At 37.5% G+C, this 22,067-nt stretch overlaps 1 protein-coding gene across 1 annotated transcript in view; it reads right to left on the bottom strand.

Moving 5' to 3' along the window:
* The window catches only part of LOC139147367 (uncharacterized), an 87,111-nt gene extending 74,952 nt beyond the window's left edge, over window positions 1-12,159 (bottom strand). Inside the window, exon 1 of the mRNA XM_070718434.1 lies at window positions 11,764-12,159. The gene's annotated coding sequence lies outside the window, so the exon portion shown is untranslated. The remainder of the gene's footprint in view (window positions 1-11,763) is intronic.
* Window positions 12,160-22,067: the final 9,908 nt, after the last annotated feature.

The following is a 22,067-nucleotide window of genomic DNA, read 5'->3' as shown; positions in this document are numbered from 1 at the left end:
CCAATGGAACTATAACTGATTGGGCTTGATGAGAGCAGAGTCAAATTCAACGTTGAAATTCCGTCGTCCAGCACCTTGTTGCTTTCGAAGTGCGTTGCCTGTAATAGGTTTAATATGCATTGAAAGCAGTGGGATCTACTGAAGTCTGTTGTCTCCAACGACAGACAGCCGCTAATTACACATTGAAAGGTGACTGCGTTAGCAAGGTCTGCTAATATTTGATCACATTCGCTATTTGTTTCAAAATATGAAAGGAGAGAGGACCAGCAACTTTTGAGAAATAAATTTACCGATCTCGGTTTGTAAAGGTGCTGCTCTGGTAGCAGTATTTCACGCTTTGTGTATTTTTAAATATTGTTCTATCTCTATGAAAAGTACATATCCACTCATTACGATACGGACACCCTGGAGGTATTACACATACGATAATTAAGTGTATGACGTAGATAGTGTGGACCGGAAGATATAGAGTACAGCGGCACTCAAATCAGTCTACAGAAAGTGAACTAACTACAATATTTGCTTTGTCCTTTTATTCGCTTTCAGCTGACTGTGTGCGCGCAGTCAATGCAGATGGAAAAGTAATTCTCGGTAATTTCATTTTACGGCTTAAGGTAATCTTTACATTTCTAATTTATCCGAACGACTGGTCAATAAGTCAAACTCGTAGTCCTCTTCCTTGTGGCAGACTATGAGCTCGTCAAAATGACGTTTTTAATCGATTTACTGCTGAAAACCACGCGGGATTTCGCTCTACTGGATTCTTTTTGACGTTATAATATAAAATAAAATGAAAGGTCCTTCAACCCCTGCCAAGCTTAGGAGTCAAACGTCACCATATCTGCAGTTTGCAAATTGCCAACGTTTCATTAAAAGCCACGTGTCCCAAAATGTATCTTTATCCTCTGTAAATTCAATATTAATCTGACCAATGCAACAATCGTGTCGTTAGCCGCGAGTCAAGGAATCTCGCTTTAAAATAAGCCGTCGTTACTGGCTACGTCACAGCAATTAAGCATGGCTGACGCGTTGACATGATGGAACTCCGGAAAACTGTTATCGGAAGCACGCATCTTATCACACGTATCATGATCGCTGTTTGTCTCTTCATGGCCTCTCTCTCTGTCCTCTCTCTCTCTCTCTCTCTCTCTCTCTCTCTCTCTCTCTCTCTCTCTCTCTCTCTCTCTCTCTCTCTCATTCTACTTGTAAAGAGATGAAGTTTCACTTTAGTTACTGAGAATTAATGTTCGACGATCATCGACTCCATGCATCGCACACTTAAAGCCGATTAGTATTGATAGTGGTTCAGACTTGTAGTAGTCATCGTTTCGGATCGCGTTAATCTTTCAGTGCGTTTCTAAAAAGTATGAATCTTACGCCCTCTTGGTACCCTGAGGCCCTCTTCCTTATTATTAGTGCAGAATATTTTTCGAACAGACGACAATATCTTATCAATGAGGCACAGATGCATGTTGGTAGAGATGGACTACATCATTATATTATCTTGGGGTGAAAGGTTCACTCACAGTCCACCTGTGTTTACTCCGGTAAAGCTGTTTACACATTTTCGATTCTAAAGAGGATAGTGGTTTGAAATGGAAATTTGACTGTAATATTACGATTGCAGATGCCTATAAGTGCAGACGACTCCAATCAAAAGTGCACGCGTAGCTCTGCCGACAAGTTGTTTTCTCTTTGTGTCCGGAAGATCCGAGAACGAGGCTATCGTTCATTCCTTGAACAGCGTAGGGTACTTGACATGTAACCGAAAGGTACTGTAACAGTTTCGATGAGGTGAAAGTACTAGTCCTGATACCGCTAGATGTTGATTGATCCAGAAACGAAATTTTTAATCTCAGAAATAATGTTGTAATGTACTCTACGTTAAACTCTCTGTCGAATCAATTCTTGGTCTTAACAACTGTCCATATTTGGCGGGACAATTTGACTTATTCTTGCTGTAATTGCGTCAAGACGCGCTGACAACGTCTCTGATGATACAAGTATCTCAGCCTCGTTCTGGGCTGTGTGTGAGTCTATTCGTCTATTCGTCAAACTAGGACAGAGGTACTGCGTATCATGAAAAACGTTAAAGGAGAAATTTAATGAAATCTGCACTTCCCGGATTCCCTTCGCGGAAATGTACAGAGTGTATTGATTTCTTAGTCAGCATATAATTAAAACCAAAGAAACAAACAAAGCCAATGTTTTGCTTCACACCGTACCAGATCGGCTCTGACGGTAAAGTTACTAGGCCTGGCAAACAAGCATAGCATTTCCACTTCAACAAGTTAACGTCCTTGAATTGATAAATCCAAAGTGATAAATCCAAAGGTCTGTATTCAATACTACTCAAACATTTCATACAAATCGGTCTGTCATATAAATAAACCTTTATTGTCTACTGGTTAAATTTACTCTCTATTATAATCCTTCTATTCCATCGAACTCAAAGGCCAATATAACTTATACGGAAATACCCGAAGCAGCTGTCTCCAATTCTTTCTCGGGGTCGGTAGGCCCGGCCATCAATTTTAAATTTTGTGATTGAGATGCTAGAGTGCGTCTATTACGCGATAATGCAGTTACATATCTGATTGTTATCTTATCTTTAACCTCTTGTGTCAGAGACCTTGTGACCTTTGAACCTTCTTTCCATGTGGGGGAATCTGTATCCTTGCGTTAGAGGATGTTTTTTTTTTTCGTTCATCAATACGGGTCTGTGAAAATAAGAAAAATCGGTACTTTTTCTGAATGGGTGTTCTAAATTCAGGGTAGAGTTTACTATTTTCAGAACTGGTTCAAACATGGCGGTCGAAATGCAATAAGCTCCTAAAGAACACAATAATGTAGACTGCGTAGATGTTTTAAAGGGATACAGTCGTCGGGACTGCGCCTGTGCAAGTTTCTTGTTAACAAACCATGTATTTCGTGCACGATATCAAGATGCACCTCATCATAATAGCTGCAACATTTAAATTGTACGATGATAGATTATGACAGACATGTTTTAACTGTCATCATTCACATTGTGCTTTGGATACATTGTTGCCATGGGTCGTATGGGTCCCATACGACCTCTGAGCGCAGTTCCGACGACTATATCCCTGTAACATTGAAGGCAATCTGGTTGTTCCGTTCAACATTGACACGGTTATAGCTGCCTTGCGATACTATATATCCCCCTCGTATATTTTTTAAATTAGGGGAGAATTTTGATCAGATATTCTCCCACACATCTCAAGGAAAAGCATGTATTTTTGTTTTGTTTTATTATGTTTTTAAACTTCCTGCTGGCAAAGGAATATCATAAAATTTTGCGAAGCGAGCGTGGATAACAAGCAATCCTCGCCGTGCCACCGCAGGACGTTCGTTGTGGGCTCTTTTCTGATTCACAGTACAAGTGCGTACAAGCGGACGATCATATTGCTATAAACCGTCCGACGCACATCATGAATTCCCGATGGGAGGATGATTGTAAAGCCGGTCAGATTTTCACCCGAGTGTCGTAGGTCCCAGGTATGTAGGTCATTTTCCCCACTCATCATGACCTGAGTTCAATTAGTCTAGAACATTCTCAAGGTCACTGCCCTTGATGACCTCACACCTTGAATTCAATTAGTCATGTTTGGAATGTTCTGGAAAGTTGATTAGTTGTGTAAGGGAGATAATTTAGAACAGTAATTAGCATGTCAATAAAAGTTCTAGATTGTTCTTACATGCCTTTATAAAAGGGACGTGCACAGCTTCCAGTCAGACTTTTGGGATCGTGTCTCTTGTGTGTTACTAAACTCCAGCAGTAGTCATTCTCAAGACTTTTCAAGACCTTCTCTGCCAACGCTGGATTTATACTGTGGACTTTGTGCAGTTTCAAGCCTGCAAGCCAAAGGACTGTTCATTCATCCGACTGACTGTTACAACTCTGAGACTGGAGCTCTGCCGTCCCAGCTGAGATAAGTAGTCTGTACACTTTTAAAGCTTGTACTCTATCCCTGACTTAGCAATTAGTTTTATTTTCGTAATAAATTTTGTTTAAACGTTAACTGCTGAGTTCACCCTTTTGTTCGTTTTCTCTGCACGTAACATAGGTCCCAGGTGTCTAACTGGGCAGAGTCGCACAAGCGCGAATTCAGAAACTGCCGCGTTTAGCCTTATATGGTATGCGAATGATGATGTCATCAATTACCGCAAGTCTCAGCTGGCGTCTGCTCAATACATGCTTTTAAAAGCGCATCCTCATCTATAAACACGCCAAATCAACGCTTTCAATGCAAGAGTAGGCACGGCGATATCAAAGCTCAGATGCTATTAACGATGATTTTACTTTCTCCGTTGCTATAATTAGATACCGCGTTTAGTCGGATTTCACCGCTGTTTGCCTTGGGAGTCTCTGCGAAGTCTATTGCCGAGCTTCGAGGCAAAGAGATATCACCAAAATTAATGGAGGATATATTTCAAACTACTATTAGCTACACGCTGTGTCATTAACTCAGGTAATCAGAGCCACTTTGAACTTGGCAATCATTTTGGAATTAATCCTGTTTCGCCCACAGCTTCATTAAGATGCGATTTATACATTCTCCAGTATTTTTGTTCTGTTTGCATACAAAAAATCACGTACAATGTCAAGTATTCAGGGTTTTTTTATACAAGTCGGGAGTGCGTAGTGTCCGATGTTATTGATGATTTGATTTTGGGTCCGGACTCTAATTCATCGGTCAACAATAACTTTCCATATTGTATAAATTGCGATGTGTTAGTGAGGCGCGTGCCTGGTACTTATATACCTCAGAGAAAAAGAAGAAGGAGAAGAAGAAAAATACACGTGTTGAAGAACAAAAATAATGAGAGTATATTCAAAGTTTACAACTTTTAATCTTTCCTAGGCGGTTAATGTTTTGGCGCAAGAGCCAGAATTCAGATAATAGAAATTTTAAATCATTCCGTATGTACCGTTACAATATTCTGACAATGCCTCCGCGCACATGAGAAGGAAAGCGTACCCGGTCGTTCAATACAGATGTAATAGAAGATCACCACTATACGGAGACTATATGAGATGAGCATAAAAACTGCTGTTTTCATAAATCCTATTTGGATTTCATCTCTTAAACTAAACTCACTGAAAAGTAAGTTATTCGATTTGCGACTCGTTTCTTTGTTGATTAAAACAATCGACACTGAACGTCTTATAAAGACATGGTTATTCAAACTATAAATATGATATAGATTTGATAACGGGCCGTGATGTCTTAATTGAGAATGTTTGCATATTTATTCTTCTGGTCATTAGACTAACTTGTATCTCATCTGACTACAAATAACTCCTCTCATATTGGTTAGCGTGCATTTGGTGCGCCAAATATGACGAGTCTGCAAGTACCGATTTGCTAATTTTTATGTTGTACCCTGTTCATTGTACGTACAAGTGATACTTATCGAGCAACAATAAAAACAATAACAACAACAACATCAATAATGACAATAAGCCAAACGGAATCACAAAGTGATTTGCAATCTACGTATTTGAATGTTTTCCAGCCAGCCAACCAACCAACCTTAGTAGCAAATATAAATTTTCAAATGAGATATGACGAAATGTACGAAAAGACAAACAAATATTGTTTTAAGCTACAAAATAAATGTGACCGCTGTCTAGCAAACTGGCAAGGAAAGAAGCACCAGCAACCAATCAAATAAACGTACACCGAGAGCCCACTGGTAAACTAGACAATTGTGTTTCTGCTTACTCTCGCTCGGTTTGCTGCTTGGATAATTCTGATGCTCGAGTGGTCATTCATTAGCGAACGGTAGTTACTTTTTTACCGTTTAGACGTCTACATTGATAACTGTTCAAAAGCAATTGTAAGATGATCTAACACATTTAATTCAGAGATCAATACACGTTGACGTTACCTTCTGTATCTGTGAAATCATCACATATATTTGTTCCTTGGGAGTTTTAGTGTTTTCAGAAACCAGAAAGGGTAGGCGTTTTATCTAGAGTGACCATGGGGGAAACCTGGTAGGCGCCAACACCGCGCTCGTGCTAGGAGTATGACAGCGTGTAACGCCATCACCTGAATTTCAATGTAGACTCTTATTTATGTAGACACAAGACTTAACATGTTCAGCTTTGCGCATGTTGCAGGCACAGATCAGAAAAGGAAATTGACCACACCCCAAAAAGACGCATTACTTTAAAATTTGGTCAAATAACTAGTATTACCAAAATTCAGCATAGCTGGTAGACAATAGTACTACCCAGACAACACTTTCTGGTATTAAATCTCTTGGGCAAACAGTGTACTGTTTACATGCCCAGGAGATTTAAGTGCAATTGGGGTGTAATGCTGGTCTTTGATTAATAGTCTTGGATGCGCTTTGTTCGTCTTTATTTATTAGTTTCTTGAGACGGCTAAAATTATTATACAATGCTGTTTTATTTAAGGTTGGATTAAACTAATGAGGAAGGTATAAGGAATTTCACTTAGATTTCACATATCATATGAATAAGATCACTGATGAATACTGTATGAATCCAGACCTATCGGCAAATTTTAATGGCTGCCCATATGTACGTGCAAAGTAAGACTCGATACAGGCTATAAAAAATGTATACTTTAAAGGAATTACCATGTAAGAGTTATTAATATACATTCACTTTTTACCCAAAGTGTTTACTAATGTTCAAATCGGGCAGTAAACTATCATTTATCTTTATTACCACTGCTTTAATCCAGTTTATATCCAATGCTAGATTAGGGGAATTAATACGTCTTACTGTTATGTCATTTGTCTTCCATGAGTACGTCTTGTAATTCACTGCGCCAGACGTGACTCCATAATCTACTTCAAAAAGTATTTGACATTCGGCTTATTCACGTCTGGTATTAGATGGAGTAGACATACTACCTGTCTCCGAAACATTAATTCGGGTCCAATGTAAGATTTAATACTTTACTGCTAAAAGCTAAGGGGAAACTGAGAACCCATTTGAAGAAATCATTTAATAGATATCTTCAATCAATAGCGAAGTAGATTTTGTTTATAATGACATTCTGCTTTGGCATCGAGCACTAATTTCCCACGAGGACATATGTATACCTAGATCCGGGACTTTCATATATATATATATATATATATATATATATATATATATATATATATATATATATATATATATATATATATATATATATATATATATATATATATGAGCTACATGTCAGCTGGTCCAGTTGAAATCATCTGTTTGCCTTGACTCAACATATCTTGAGTCGGTGAGTGGTTCCTCCAGCGGAATGCTAGCATTCTACAATTATGACGTGTTCAATTATGACGTGTTTAAGTACGCAATCCTTCAGAATGGCCAAGCCAGAAGATAAAATCAATTTTAAAGTAAAATTTACGACCCCGCTGTGCATGATTGATTTTTTTGCGCAACAAATTACCCTCTAATATCAGAAAAAAATGATGTTTTCTCGACTTCAGCAGATTGGAAAACTCATATTGACATGAAATAGCTGGTAATATATAAGTTGATATTTAACCGACGGCATGGAGAAAGGCTAACGAGAGAGATTGGGGGAAATTTGTGAGCTATAAACGGGCTATGGATGTCAAAATGTAAGAGAGAAAAAGCTAGATCATAATTACTTCTCGCGTAGAATGAGCTCGTTTGAGCAAACCTCGCTTCTTTTCATTTTATTGACAAAGTTTTACCGCATTTTTACAGAAAATGCTTAAAGGAGACTCATCATCTATTACAGTCAATGCATGTTTAAATAGTCGTTGTTTTTTACAGGACTTTGCAATATGACGATACTGCAATACTATTATTAGACGATTGACAGTGTTGCTGTGGTACTGTATGTTGAGGTTGAGTATAAAATCATCGATCTTAATGAGCCTACATGTATGTATGTGTGTATGTATGTGTGTAATATTATGTATGTATGTATGTATGTATGTATGTATGTATGTATGTATGTATGTATGTATGTATGTATGTATGTATGTATGTATGTATGTATGTATGTATGTATGTATGTATGTATGTATGTATGTACGTACGGACGGACGGATTGACGGATGGATGGATGGATGGATGGATGAGCCTACATGTATGGGATTCGCTAAATTTTACGGTTTTTTACTTGCTTCGGAAACGGCTTATTAATCGTACACGATATGTTAACAAGAACAGACGAGACAAATACAATCTTGACTGCTGGAAACATGGCATTACGAATACATAGCCTAACACTCAAAACCAATATGGGCCCACTACATTATTGAGTAACGAGTAAAAAGATGAGTAAGTTATCCGTAGCAACAGCAAGTACGGGAAGATTGATTGATTGATTGAGCGAGCGAGCGAGCGAGCGATTGATTGATCGATTGATCGATCGATTAATTGATTTTCGAACAGCCTTTTCCAATTTTAAAGGTTTCGTAGGCTAACTTGGCATGTTTTTACATAATTGCGCTTCCCTAACTTTTCCACTGAGTTGTGTAGACATTGCATACTGTAGTTTGTTTTTTTCTCCGTCGTTTGAACCGCCCCTTCCACGAACAGATGGAACGTCCTTTACTCAGGTAAGTCTATACAGGAATAAGGCCCTGACGCCCTGGATTTGGGGTCACCATGGCAATTAGGTGTGTTTGTTTTAATTCCCGATCTGAGCTCGTTCGGCAGATTTACGGCCGCTGCCGGCATCGTCTCCTGACGTTTATGATGGATGTCGTTCACATTTTGCTGTGTATGACTCCTGCCACCAGTGTGAATTATGACTGTTTGATTGCCACTGGCCATAATTGTCCAAATACTGCATCTGAGGCGAAATCGATAGATTACAGTTTATTGATTCGATCATCAGATGATTCTTAGAGTATTAACACACCAGCAGCATGACGTGGTGGAGCGTTTGTCAGTTTACAAATTTGCTGTCGATTTGGTAATGGGCAGTAAACATAGCTTTAGAGCGTTTAAATTCAAATGTTGTCTATCAAAAAAAATTGTTTCTTTTTTCAAAAGGACGATAACATACCTCAACGTTTTATGATACTGTAACGATGCCTTTAGAACGGGATATACATATTTATGTGTATGAATGACAAAATGTCGCTTTGTAATTTGTGGACTCGACTGCAAGGGTTTAGTACCTTATTAAAAGGGCGCCATGCAGACGACTTATTTGCGCTCATCCATTGAAAATTTTCCCTCCTTTCATTTACTGCATGGAAACCAAGTTCCATGGAAGGAAATTTAATGTCCATTGCCAAGCTTGGTACAAGTTCTAACAAACACTGCACCTACGCCTCCTTCTATATTGCCATAAACCTTGGATGTGTCTTTAAGACAACTAGGGGGTTTTCCGATGTTTAATCGAGCGGAACAACGACGCAAACATGCCCCCTTGAGAATTGTAGCAAGGAATTTATTCGTCAGGGCAATGCCTGGTGACATAAGACTCCACAGGGCCCCTGAACCATCTAAAACAACCAAACAGTATTTCAAATTATCAATTTTTTAAGTACGTTGTTTTGATAAATTATACTCCACGATCATTTTCTAATCCTGCTGTTTCATTACAGGGCTATGGTAGCTGTGAATTTTGATGAGTTTTTTACTGTTTTTGTTTTTTCAATATCAACTACAGTTTCTTGTTCTAAACCCCAAAGCATGTTGAGATACACAGTATTCAGCTTGTCAACTCAGCCTGTACATGTGTAGACTGAATTGTAATTGTTGACAAGTGAATTCTGGCCCGGACGTGAATTCAAATGTAGGCAATAACGGTGCATTTTGCACTGATGCACTGTGTTGACGAGTGAAATAGTTGGTGTTTCAACGTGCTTTGGGAACACAACAAGAACTTGCGATTGTCGCACAAAACCAACAGTAGTGAAAAAATCAGTTACAGCTGCCGGTCCTGTACATTTATTTGGTAGAAAATATGCACACTTCAATTTCGGGAAAGAGCAGACACTATCACTTCAGATATCGTCCTGCTGTAAAAGACACACGACTATATCGATGAAATCAAACACATTGGACCCCCGCGGTCTTCATGCTGTCGCTTTCTGCGCAATCAACGACGTCAATAGTTTTGCAACGGCGGTTAAAATAAGAATCAGACCCTAACATCCCTCCATCTCTTCATGATATCAACGTCACTTTTCAGAACAACAATGAATTATTTTAGCTTTAATCGGAGCGACAATCCATTACATACGCCATCAGGGAGCAATAACGACATAATCTATACAGAGTCTACAGCCGCCAGAGACTCTACTGAAAAGGACAAGGAACGTTCTATTCGTCCTACCCGTTCATTTTTCACACGGCGTGACATATTGTCTGACCTTTATCCCTTTGCACAGATGTGACATAATATTAGAATGCTGCTCATGGAATTCGAGGCTTCGTACCTCTTCATTTAACGATTGGGGATGCATGTAAATATCTGTGAGAGTAATTAAACGCCCGAGCCTTCACCCCGACAATTTTGAAAACGTGGACGGTTTATCCATCCATACTGGATACTTCCAAGGCTTTCTCCTACATGCAGGTTTTGGAAGATCGTTTCGAACACGACTCTATGTTTGCCAACGGCAAACTCTGTGATAGTCCTCATAGCGATGAAAAGTTGCTGGGAGTCTCTTATGAGACTGTGTGTCCCAAATTACCAACTCTAGCATCGCATCTTTACCGACCATTACATCAGTTATCTCAAAGATACACTCTACAATCGTGTTTGATTTTCAACACCGGACCCATTTTCGGTAGAGTACGAAACATACAGGTCTGATTCATTATTCGTTGTATTCGTTGTATATAATATTTAAACGGTTTTTTTATTTTTAGAGCATATAGCGAGAGGCACTCTCGCCCGCAAATTTGATTGTTCAGCATTTCTGAACAAATAGGTCAGTAATAATTTTCAGCACTCTGATTTGAAAATTTATTGCGTGAATGAACAAGACTTTGGAGAGAATATAATAAATTTCTAATGCAAATTACGACACAGAAAAATTCTGAAATATGTCATGGCGTGAAATTATAATTACTCTAAATAGAAAAGAGCCAATTAGTCTCCCCGAAAAGCTCATAAATTGAGCTTTTCTCTTTAATTTTTGTTTGTTTTAACAATTTTGCACATGCACTTCGTTTCTGAGAACTGCAAGCATAAATCGTATAATTTGATTCAATGAAATATTTTTCTCTGCCCCGTCCGCTATACATACAATCTTAATATTTCGTTAGCAATTCGAGAGGGAAAAAAGAAATAGACATTCAAGGACTGAATTTCAAGTCGGAGTGCTTATAATTGCTATTGATATGTTTGTTCAGGAATGCTGAACAACTGAATTTTGTGGGACAAAGCGTTTTACGTGATAAACCGAAAAAATCGAAATGTTTAAAGTGTGGACATAATTAGTCAGACTTTGCTGGTTTATTAAACTATCGAAATGGATAAGGACATGAAAATCAAACACGGGTGAAGATTATGTTTTTGAGAGAACAGAAAAAGAACAACCATTCTCATTGCTTTTTATACCAGTCTACCACAAGAGAGAATTTCTTATTCAAATCATTAGATTAATGACGATTTCCCTTTAAAACGCGATGCAATATGGACTGTGAGCGAGCGAGTCTATGCCATCACAAAATCTGCCGCTCAGTGAAAATGACGTGTGTTATCGAATCAATTAACTGAACTCCGACAACTGGTTGGTGACCCAGCCACAACCTACCTTTATCTTCAGAGTCAAACAGACCACTTTCCAATCTGTTGTATGTGCATTGTCCTCTTTTCTAGGCCGGGTCCATCAAATTCAGATGTGAAACTCGTGTGACGCAATACGTTATCGCGGCTTTGTATGTGTTGATTTAGATGTAAAATGCGACCAGAAGTTGCTAGTGCCAAACCAGCACACTGCTCTGTCCTAAATAGGAGACAAGCAGGAGCTCTTAGACTCCGTTCATAAACAATAGAGCCAGAGGCTGTGTGAACGAGCGCTAACCGGGAGTCTGGACTGGAATAATATGAAGCAGGTGGAACAACCCAACAGATGTGTTGAAACAGTCTCACTTGTCTCAGTTGACGCGTTCTGTCCCAGGCTGCCCTTACTGAATCGTCTGTTCAGAATGCAGGAGACGTGATGGGACTGCAGATTAGCTTATCCAAAGTGAGGTTGGTAGATCTACTGTCTACATGCATATGCCTCTGTCTGTATGTCTGTCTGTCAGTCTTTCTACCCATTCTTACTATGAATGAGTGCATTCTCAATGCAGCTATAGGAAAAAAATGACTGTTCATTATGAACAAGTCATTCCAAAATCAACTTTACAGAATGACGTATTAATTCGCCAATTAATCTCTCTCTCTCTCTCTCTCTCTCTCTCTCTCTCTCTCTCTCTCTCTCTCTCTCTCTCTCTCTCTCTCTCTCTCTCTCTCTCTCTCTCTCTCTCTCACACACACACATACACACATACATACATACATACATACATACATACATACATACAACAAAACATAACTTAGGAATGAAGGCCAAAAACTCATAATTTCAGCGGCAAATAATCGAAGTCAATTCAAACAAGAGGAAATAGTAACGACATATGAAATAAAATTAATTAGTATTCTCGGTCGGCAGGCAATCTTTTTTTTTTTTTTTTTGTATTTAAAATTGTTTTATTGGTAACATTTTTTAGTAACATGAACTTAAGATAAAAATGAAGTACAGTGCTTAGTTATCTGCAATTTTGTGTAAAATTGAAATCCATTGTTGCAATGTCTCTCTAATTTGTCTTTTTCCAGAGCTATTTCGTACTCTAGATGGTAGTTGAATTTCACTTGCAACATAAAAGCTGCAAATAAGCTGCAAAGTGTGGTTTACTCTGTTTCATTTTCATGGCATAGATGTGTCTTTTGGCTAACAGTAGCAAGTGATTATGAATGTCAGAGTAACCGTCAACGCCAAAGAGCACTTCATTTAAGTTATGTCTCGTGAACAAACTGAGAGATGCCTCGAAAAATGTGTGAAACTCGTTCCAGAAGGTCTCAGTGAATTTACAGGTGTAGAAAGATGATCTAGTGTCTCGTTGCTGTTTTGGCAGAATGAACAGAGCGGTGATTGGTCCATGCCTCTTCTAGATAAATCGTAGTTTGTGTACAGAATATGATGAAGAAGTTTGAACTGGAATTCACGTGTTTTTGTGTCTATGGCTACCTTAAATGGTAGACTATATATGGGAGACCATGGTCCAGTAAAGTCATATTCTCTTTCATAATATCGTTCATTATTGGACTTAGTTCCTCTTTACTGTAAATGGCGTTTCTGATGCTCTCCCTAGTAACTTTGTGGGAGGGTCGAAAGTTACAATTAAAAAACACATATTCATATTCATCTTTAAACACCGGTTCAACCAGCAATGGCTCCGGCCACCTAACTCTGAGACATGTGATTGCTCCATAAAGAAGGAGGACTTCGTTCCCTGGAGGTTTTGTTGGTTAATTTTTCCCATGACAGATACCCCTCCTCGGTAAGTAAATCGAATATAAATTCAAACCCTTTCTGTCTTAGCTTTGGATTATAGACAGAATGCCCTCCAATTAGAACATTTCTGTTGTTCCAAATTGTTTGACAAGTAATGTCAATCTCAGAGTCATTGACCTCAACATTGCATACCGACCAGGATTCAAGCATTTCTTGGTAGAATCTCGGTAGGGGCAGGCTGAGTGAGTTAAAATCGAAGTTACACTTGAATAGGTACTTCCACCCACAGATTTTAGGCGATGGTCTAGAAAGAGTTTCCAGGGGTGTTCTATGTTTTCATCTAAATACCTTTTAATAAGGTTTATACGCATAAGCTTGTGTGTAGTTTTCACATCGGGAGCCTTTAAGCCCCCCTCGGAACCCCTCTGACCATTACCTTTCTGGTTATTCTATCTTTCCCATTCCAGAGGAAATTGAAGATAAGCTGTTCAAACTCTTAAGAATTTCAGGTGTTATTGTGGTCATTCTCATGACATAATTAAGTTGTGATAGGGCGAATGTTTTCAAAATCTGAACTTTGCCCATGAGTGTCAGGGATCTCTTTTTCCATGTTCCCAGAGTTCCTTCGATCTGCTTGAGTGGTGTTGCATAATTGAGAGTGGTGTTTAACTCTTGGTTATACGAAATGTAAATTCCTGCAAGTTTGATTGGTGAAGTCGGCAATTTGATGCCAAATGATTTTTTCTTACGTCTTTTCCACTTACCAAGCCAAATAGCGTCCGTTTTAGTAGGGTTGACCATCAAGCCTGAGAGTGAGTGGAACTCGTGCAACATTTCAAATATTCTCTGACATGACTGTTCATCTGTTACAAAGGTCGTCAGGTCATCCGCAAATGCGGCATATTTGCATTCACCTATTCCTGACCTGATACCCTTGACATTGGCGTCATCATTCAAGTTAATTAAGAATATTTCTAGCGCAAGGATGAACAAATAGGGTGACAATGGATCTCCTTGCAATCTTATTAAGTCGTGTAAGCTCTTTAAAATGTTTCTCTTTTCGTAAACCTCACAACTGATGACGGACGAATCTTCGCTAACCTCCAAAAGTTAAAATTGCAAATATGTTCAAAGCTATCATCAATCAGACTGGTACTCCATAATAAAGTGACGTCATTGTCTTTACGATAATCAGCCATACGGGAAGTGTATAATATATGCACGAATCGCTAGTATTTTGTTCTACTGCAATTTTTTATGGAAGGTTTTAGGTTGTATGGCATTAAAGCAATGAGGGCATTACTCTATTTTATTGGTACATGTATTACTTTCGGTCAGGAAGTGCATTCTTCCGTAAAAAGGAAACATTTAGGACGATGGCGAGAAACGATTTATCTCTATAGAGCTATAAAGCCTACAAGTAAAAAGGCGTCCATAACAGGAACACTTTATAGTGAACCAAGTATGGTGTTCGATTTACATATGAACTTATGACCTCAGAGAAGTTTGGACTATGTTAGAGAAAAATTTATCCTTTTTGCTTAAGTTTGTTTTTCTGACATCAATTTTTCCTATGGTTGATTAAAAAAGCGTTGTTTACAGTTTCATAATAAGGAAGATTTCAGTTTCAGTTTCCTACTACCTCGGAGGAAAGTTTTCCCAAACCCGTGTCCTGCAACGTGTAGGATGTCTGTGTTCAGTATTTACTCACTTACAAGACCTTGATGTTCCGGTTGTGCGACTTTGAAATTACTCGTAAACGCATAAACCAAACGAGACCACAAATTATGACAGCGGATTAACAGAAATGTAGAAATGCCATAGAAATGTTGAATTGTCGAGATCCGCATTGCCATAAATAAGTGAACACGCTCTTTTGAATTAGTCAATTATTAAACGTCCTTAAACAAACTATCATTGGTTTAGACTAGTTTTCGTTTTCTAATTTATGGATTTGACATAATAATATGGAAATGAAGACAACTCGGTCAAGGTTGCATATCTTGTTTCAATCACCATGTTCCTGCTTAACTGCTACGGTATAAGGTAATTTCCGCCAAGCATATTTTCGAGGCATGACAGAGGCGCCACGTGTATCAAGTTTCATTAAGTAAAAATTTGTTTTATATCCTAAAGAAATGTGTATTCTTTGTCGTTTTGGACATTCTAGGACCAATAGTAATTGTTCTTTTACCGGTCCCATGATGCATTGCGTGCACGCTAGATTGTGCAAAGCGTATATTATTCATAGAAAGAAGTTTTTTGCCGAAGGGTACACGCAGGGTTAGCTGTGGATCCAAAATTGTGGTGTTTCCGACTTATACCCCTCCATCACAGTTGTTGTGGAGGCGTAAACAGTCGTAAAAGTCAAACTCAGCCCGTAAAAGGCAGGAATTCCGTCTGAAAACACCACAGCTGTGGACCCACAGCTAACGCAGGGCCTATGTTTACTCATAGAACGCTGGCAGATAACACCCTGTGACCTATATTTATATAGATGCAATATACACGAAGCATATTTCGGCATTGCAAATTTGTGTCATTCTGATATAAAAATTCGTTGTACAACACAAATCAGTATGTGTGATACAATGTTTGATACAGCCACAGCAATGCATTAGAAAAGGTCTATACCATATCCCACTCATGTGCGGTATAGACATTCTGAAATTCAACACTTTCATTTAAAGGGACAAAGTCGGCCATTTTTCATGAATTTTGTTTGATGCAAGATACTCCTTATATTGTTTGACACGTTGAAAGATACTGAATAAATGGGTGACCATGCATATATTCGATCCCGGTTTTAGACAAATTAAATGAAACCATAGTGAAAATGAATTAATGGTCATGACCATTAATTTTATTTTCGCGATGGTTTCATGTATCGTGTCGAATATATGCATGGTCACCCATTTATTCAGTATCTTTCAACATGTCAAACAATATAAGTAGTATTTTGCATCAAACAAAGTTCATGAAAAATGCAAATTGGCCGACTTTGTCCCTTTAAGTTCTTTTCTGATATACCAATTGTGGGGGCTCATTTTAAAGCGCTTAGAGTACGAAAAATGTTCACCTTCTTAGTTTTTCGAAAATCAAATTTTCCCCGTAGAGTTAACACAGGGGTGGCAGCCATTTGAATTTTCAAATATCGATAAATATTAGGTAACCCTTTTCTCCAGTATAAAACTTTGCACGGTAAACCCCTGCTTTTTATTGTAGCGTTGGTAAGATAATTGTTTGAAAAATTCATTCGGAAAGTTCGAGCAAAAGTTTAAGTCTTTCACTTTCGAGGTGCTTAATACCTTAAATTTTGCGATTAGAAATTCAAAACGACCGCCATCCTTGTGTCAATTGTATGAAGAAAAAGTAAAAATCGACTTTCACAAAAATAAGACGATGACAATTTTATTTACGCAAAATTTGAGAGTTGAAATATCTGTCCCCCGAGATGCATTCTACCTTTAACTGACGAAGTAAGGGTGTCTTTTTGTCGCTATCATGTTCCTAATAAAGCATCTAATTTTGTTAACGGAAGTTTAACCCTTTTTTATTCTATTATTATTTGTTTTACATTAAATGATATAACTAAAATAGGAGAAACATCCATAATCATGGCGTAATATACAAATACTAAATATAAAGCACTGGAAAAAAATTTGCAAACTCCAAGTAAAAGCAAACACTACACCTTACCGCATTGACACCTTATAGCAATATTTTGCTCTCACACTGTTTTAATCTACCCGAAACACTGCCCTGACACGCTGATGTATGGGCCAAATTTATGATGTTAATATATTATTTTATGCCTAAAGTAGTATTGAACTAGTTGAAATAAGGCATAAGCAATCGACGTTTGCAAAGAAAAACACAACTTCTTCCAACAATGTTGGAATCCTAGCGACAATATTCTTTAATAGGAACATCGCACAGTCAAAGACGAACACCAAGCTATGCCATCTCTCACGAGACTTCCCCGTGCCACGTGATCAAAATTCGGTTTATTCGTTCACATTTCGGGACCAAGCAATTTTTGAATTCTGCAGATTAAGCTTATTGACCCAATTTTGTGAATACATCTTTCTTGGTCAAATTCATATTTCTGACAAACTTGCCCTCGAAAGTCCACAAGGTTTGAGTTTTCAAGACATCTTGTGCAAAATTCACTAATCACAAATTCAAAGTCATTAACTTAACATTAGTCATGATAATAACTTTGCTTCGATACTTTCCTCCCTTCGGGTTTTATATGACAATATCATTGGTAACATTAACAAGATCACCGTATTAAAACTGTCATTTTCCTAAATAGAGTTATTGCCATTTCATCAAGTTGCAATTTTCAACCTCGTTCTGATTGGTAAATTATCATTTCATATTATTGATTGGCATTGGAAAGTGGGTTTTATTAATTTCTTTTAATGAGCATTTTGCGGTTGGCGTCTAAAGGTATTTCGAATTCAATTAAGCGACAGTAAAAATTGACGCTCTATTTCGCTGCGACCTTGGCATTGACCGAATTCCCTCGATGCTTGTATTTGGAACTATCAGGCCAGGAAATGTGCAAAGACCCAATCGACCATGGATCGCTGTAATTTGATGAACTGTACGTGCCAAGACGCGTAGATTCGTTTTAGCTGAGAATGTCCATAAAAGCCGGCGAGGGCGTTAAAATCCTCCTTCTGAAACAAAGTGCCAGAGGTTTTTTTGCATTTCACTGAATAAAGAAATCGTTACATCGTTTCCTCTGTAAAATATTTTTATGACAGATTCAAACTATAGACAAACCATAACAGTGTTAACTTCTGTGTTACTCTCAAGGTTTCGTCGATGAACATGACTGTATGCAATAACATGTAGTCGTGAACGTCCCACAACGGACAGAAGTCAATGTAGGAACGTTGCAGAGATTCAATTTAGAATGCATTTAGAGTAACCGGACTGTCTTTTACTGATTAGATGCCTTTCTTTGATCCAACTGACTTTGGAAATTAAAAGACTGGCTATCTTTTTCAGACAATTTAATGTAAGTTGGACATTCAAGCGAACGAAGGCGACGGTCTGTGACTCTCAGAATTTGTCTCTTGATTACATGAACAACAGTAAATATGATTGAAAATAATAGAAACTGATATGCTTGACAAAAAATATGGCAAGTAAAACTGCTAAAATCAGCGCGAGTATGAAAGTTAAAAAAATAGCTGTAACGTTGGATGAATTCTCCAGTATACCTTTTTTCTCGGTTTGCAAAATACAGTTTTATATTCTTCTCAACACACATATATATATATATATATATATATATATATATAATATATATATATATATATATATATATATATCTGTGTGTGTAATGTTATTTAATATATTCTTTCTATATTATAATATTATATATAGGAGTAATTCGTAATTATTGGCAATCACACAGGTATATATTATATATTAAATATTGATTGACTGATTGATTGTTAGATTGACAGACATAACCTAAAGACTTACACTCTTGCTCAAAATTTCCGTAAAGAAACAATAGACATCCCTTTTCGACATCATTGAACCAACTTTAGGAAAGAAATATGAAAATGCAAGTGTTTTCTTTATCGTAAATGGTGATCGCCTGGCACAGGATGTAGATACATACTGTACATATGATGCGTATAATTTATAACTGATTACCTGTGTTACAATGCCCTAGAGAACCAAGCTGTCACAGCCTTGAAATCCAGCCTCCGCGTGTCTCATTTCAATTGAATTAAGTCGTGTTTAGAATAATTCTGACACATCGGGTTAATGTTTTTTGTCCTTAAAGAGTGATCATCAAGACATTGTCGATTTTTATTGTGTATCAGGAGTCATAGAAAAAGGGAACGAATCATGTCAGACTTAATGACTTGTTCTTAAAGAGATGACATAATATTGTGCAATTTCAATATTAACTTACTGCTGGCTAATTAATCTGGTTTGACATTGACTGCGGTGTGAGATTTTGATCGTTTGCCGTGTCCTGAGTAACTCATGTGTTATCTTTATTCGTGTAATGATAAAAAAAAATAAAATAGTTTCCCGTGATTTCTGTGTTTTCGAGATCGAGTTACAGACGTGAAACAATGTAAAGACACTAAGTCTTAGCAACGTTTCAGATGAAATGCTGTTAGACGCTTTTCAACAGGATAAGCCGTCAACATTTAACTTCGATAGTCCTTTGGCATGACAGTGTATCACTTTAAAGGCTGCTTTAAAAGTAGCGGGCTATATAGCCATATCATTTGCTATTTTACCAGGCATATAACATTTAACGAATTGTGTCTTCGTTCCGGATATAACAAACAAGCTGAATCCAGTCTTTTTATAACGCGCTGGAAATATTCATGTGGTACCTCAAATGAGATTGTCGCCATGGCGACAACCAACATGTCACCTCAAACCATTCCCAACAATTTACAAAAGTTGTTAAATATCATGAAGCGGCAGTTTTCAATCCGTGGTTGTCGCATTAGTGGTCGTTGGCATTGGATGTTTTTTTAAAGTCGTACACAGCTATTCAATTGACCCAGACAAGACAAGCTGATAAAAAGCTGCCCCTTTAATAACCATTGTATGCCCTGGTATTGGTAATAACGCCAGGGACGTCGGTGATCTAAATAATAAACAATCTTCTTGAAAAATACGAAGACCCGACTTTAGGCTCTTGTCCTAAAATCCCATGCATATGGAAGAAACTCGTTTATAAACAGTATGGTCAAGTCAAACACTGACAGCAAGACGGGTGACGTCATAAAATTACCGCAAAGTTAATCACATTTAGCAGAGACACGATACTTTTCGGTCGTTAAAATTTGAACACTGTGTGGAAAGTTGCGTGTGATTCATCCATCATTTTTCTTTTTTGCCAGACAGAACTGATCTTCAACGATTCCTGACATTGCGTGACCTTTGGGGTCACGCCTACCACACCCTGACAGCTTCTTTTGCAACAATATTCATTTGCTTTTCCATCAACGGAATTAAAACCCGCGTAATTACGTCTGCTCAAGTAAATACATATTGGTGTTACACTGCCCTATATTCATTGTATTACTGTCACGCAGTTGGCATTAACGCGTCATAATCCGTAATGCCAATATATCTGTCGACGGCTTTGGTTATCGATCACAAGTGCTTTTTTTAAAAAGCCATAAAAACCTTTTAATGATAGTGAACATATTGTGGGAAGGTTTTTGTAGGACTATATTGTGCTTGACAAGTGACAACCTCGCTATATAATACTCTTGTGTTTTGGGTAAATACCCTATCATATCTAAAGTCTGCATTTTAGTCTTATTCCTATAGGATATTCAGAGCATATTATTCATCAAATATTTGTGAAAGATTGAAACTGATCGCTCGCATGAGCCACTTAATTAGAGATGCTTCTTTAATGAATGTAGATATATCAGAAATGCAAACAAAGTATTTTTACAAATCTTCGTGAAAAGAAAACTATTACGAGTAATTTTTCTCCAGATTGGCCTTCTTTTTTAATTTCGTTTTTTTTTTTTATTTCGTGTTTGCATGGTTCTCGCGCATATAAAAATCTGCAGAATTTAAAGTTTTTATAATGGCGTTTGTTTGCTGGAGTGTAACACATTGGAAATTTCACAATAATATCAACTTTTAGCTGTATTTGCACACAGTTTATGTGTGCTAATGATCCTTTTATACTTCGTTTATAGTGTTTTATAAATAAACCAATGAATAAGCGCTTAACCACGTGATATTGTTTTCCTTTTTCGCTCTCTCTTCTGTTATCCTATGTTGTTCTTGTCGTGTTTGTTGTTGTTGTTGTTGTTGTTGTTGTTGTTGTTTGGGATGTGTTTTTATGTTGGGTTTTATGTTTCCAGTTGATCTTTAAAGGGGCAGTCCTCAATCCCTGGTTTTCGCATCATTAGTTGCTGACATAGAATATTCACATGATGTTAGTCCTTTGTTTTCTCGATGAAATTTCTAGCAGAACTTTTAAGTATTGAATGTCCAGTTCGTAATACAAGAAACAGTGCAGGTGTTAGACTCTGTCCGTTTTCAATCAAAGATCATGGAAAGCAACCTTCAAAATATATATGGTGACAGGGCTTTTAGCGTTTACGCACCTAAACTTTGGAATAGTCTACCAATTGAGCTCCGGATCGTCAAGGAATTTGTTTTATTTAAGAAATCTTGAAAACTTTTATTTTTCGCGACTGCTACTGCTTATCTAGACTGTGTGATTTTTTAAAGTGTATGGTTTTAGTCTATTATGCCAGTTCACATTTTTTTCTTATGATCTTAAATTTAATTTCTTTATTTAATTTCTTTCTGAATCGTTTTAATTTGATTGTTACACTTTCATTTTACTATTTTAATTTATATTTTTAATTTTTACTGTACTGTACAGACCGCTGAGACAGTTTTGTGTGGTGGTCTTTAAAAAATAAATTATTATTATTATTATTATTATTATTATTATTATTATTATTATTGTACTTGGGCCTCAGCCCAAGTACATTTGTTTTCATTCCGTGGGAAAAAACTCTGTA

The sequence above is a fragment of the Ptychodera flava genome, chromosome 13 (genome assembly GCF_041260155.1).
Source record: "Ptychodera flava strain L36383 chromosome 13, AS_Pfla_20210202, whole genome shotgun sequence".
NCBI classification, from domain to species: domain Eukaryota; kingdom Metazoa; phylum Hemichordata; class Enteropneusta; family Ptychoderidae; genus Ptychodera; species Ptychodera flava.
Note: the sequence above shows the minus strand (reverse complement) of the source record. Positions and strands in the feature narration are given on the sequence as shown.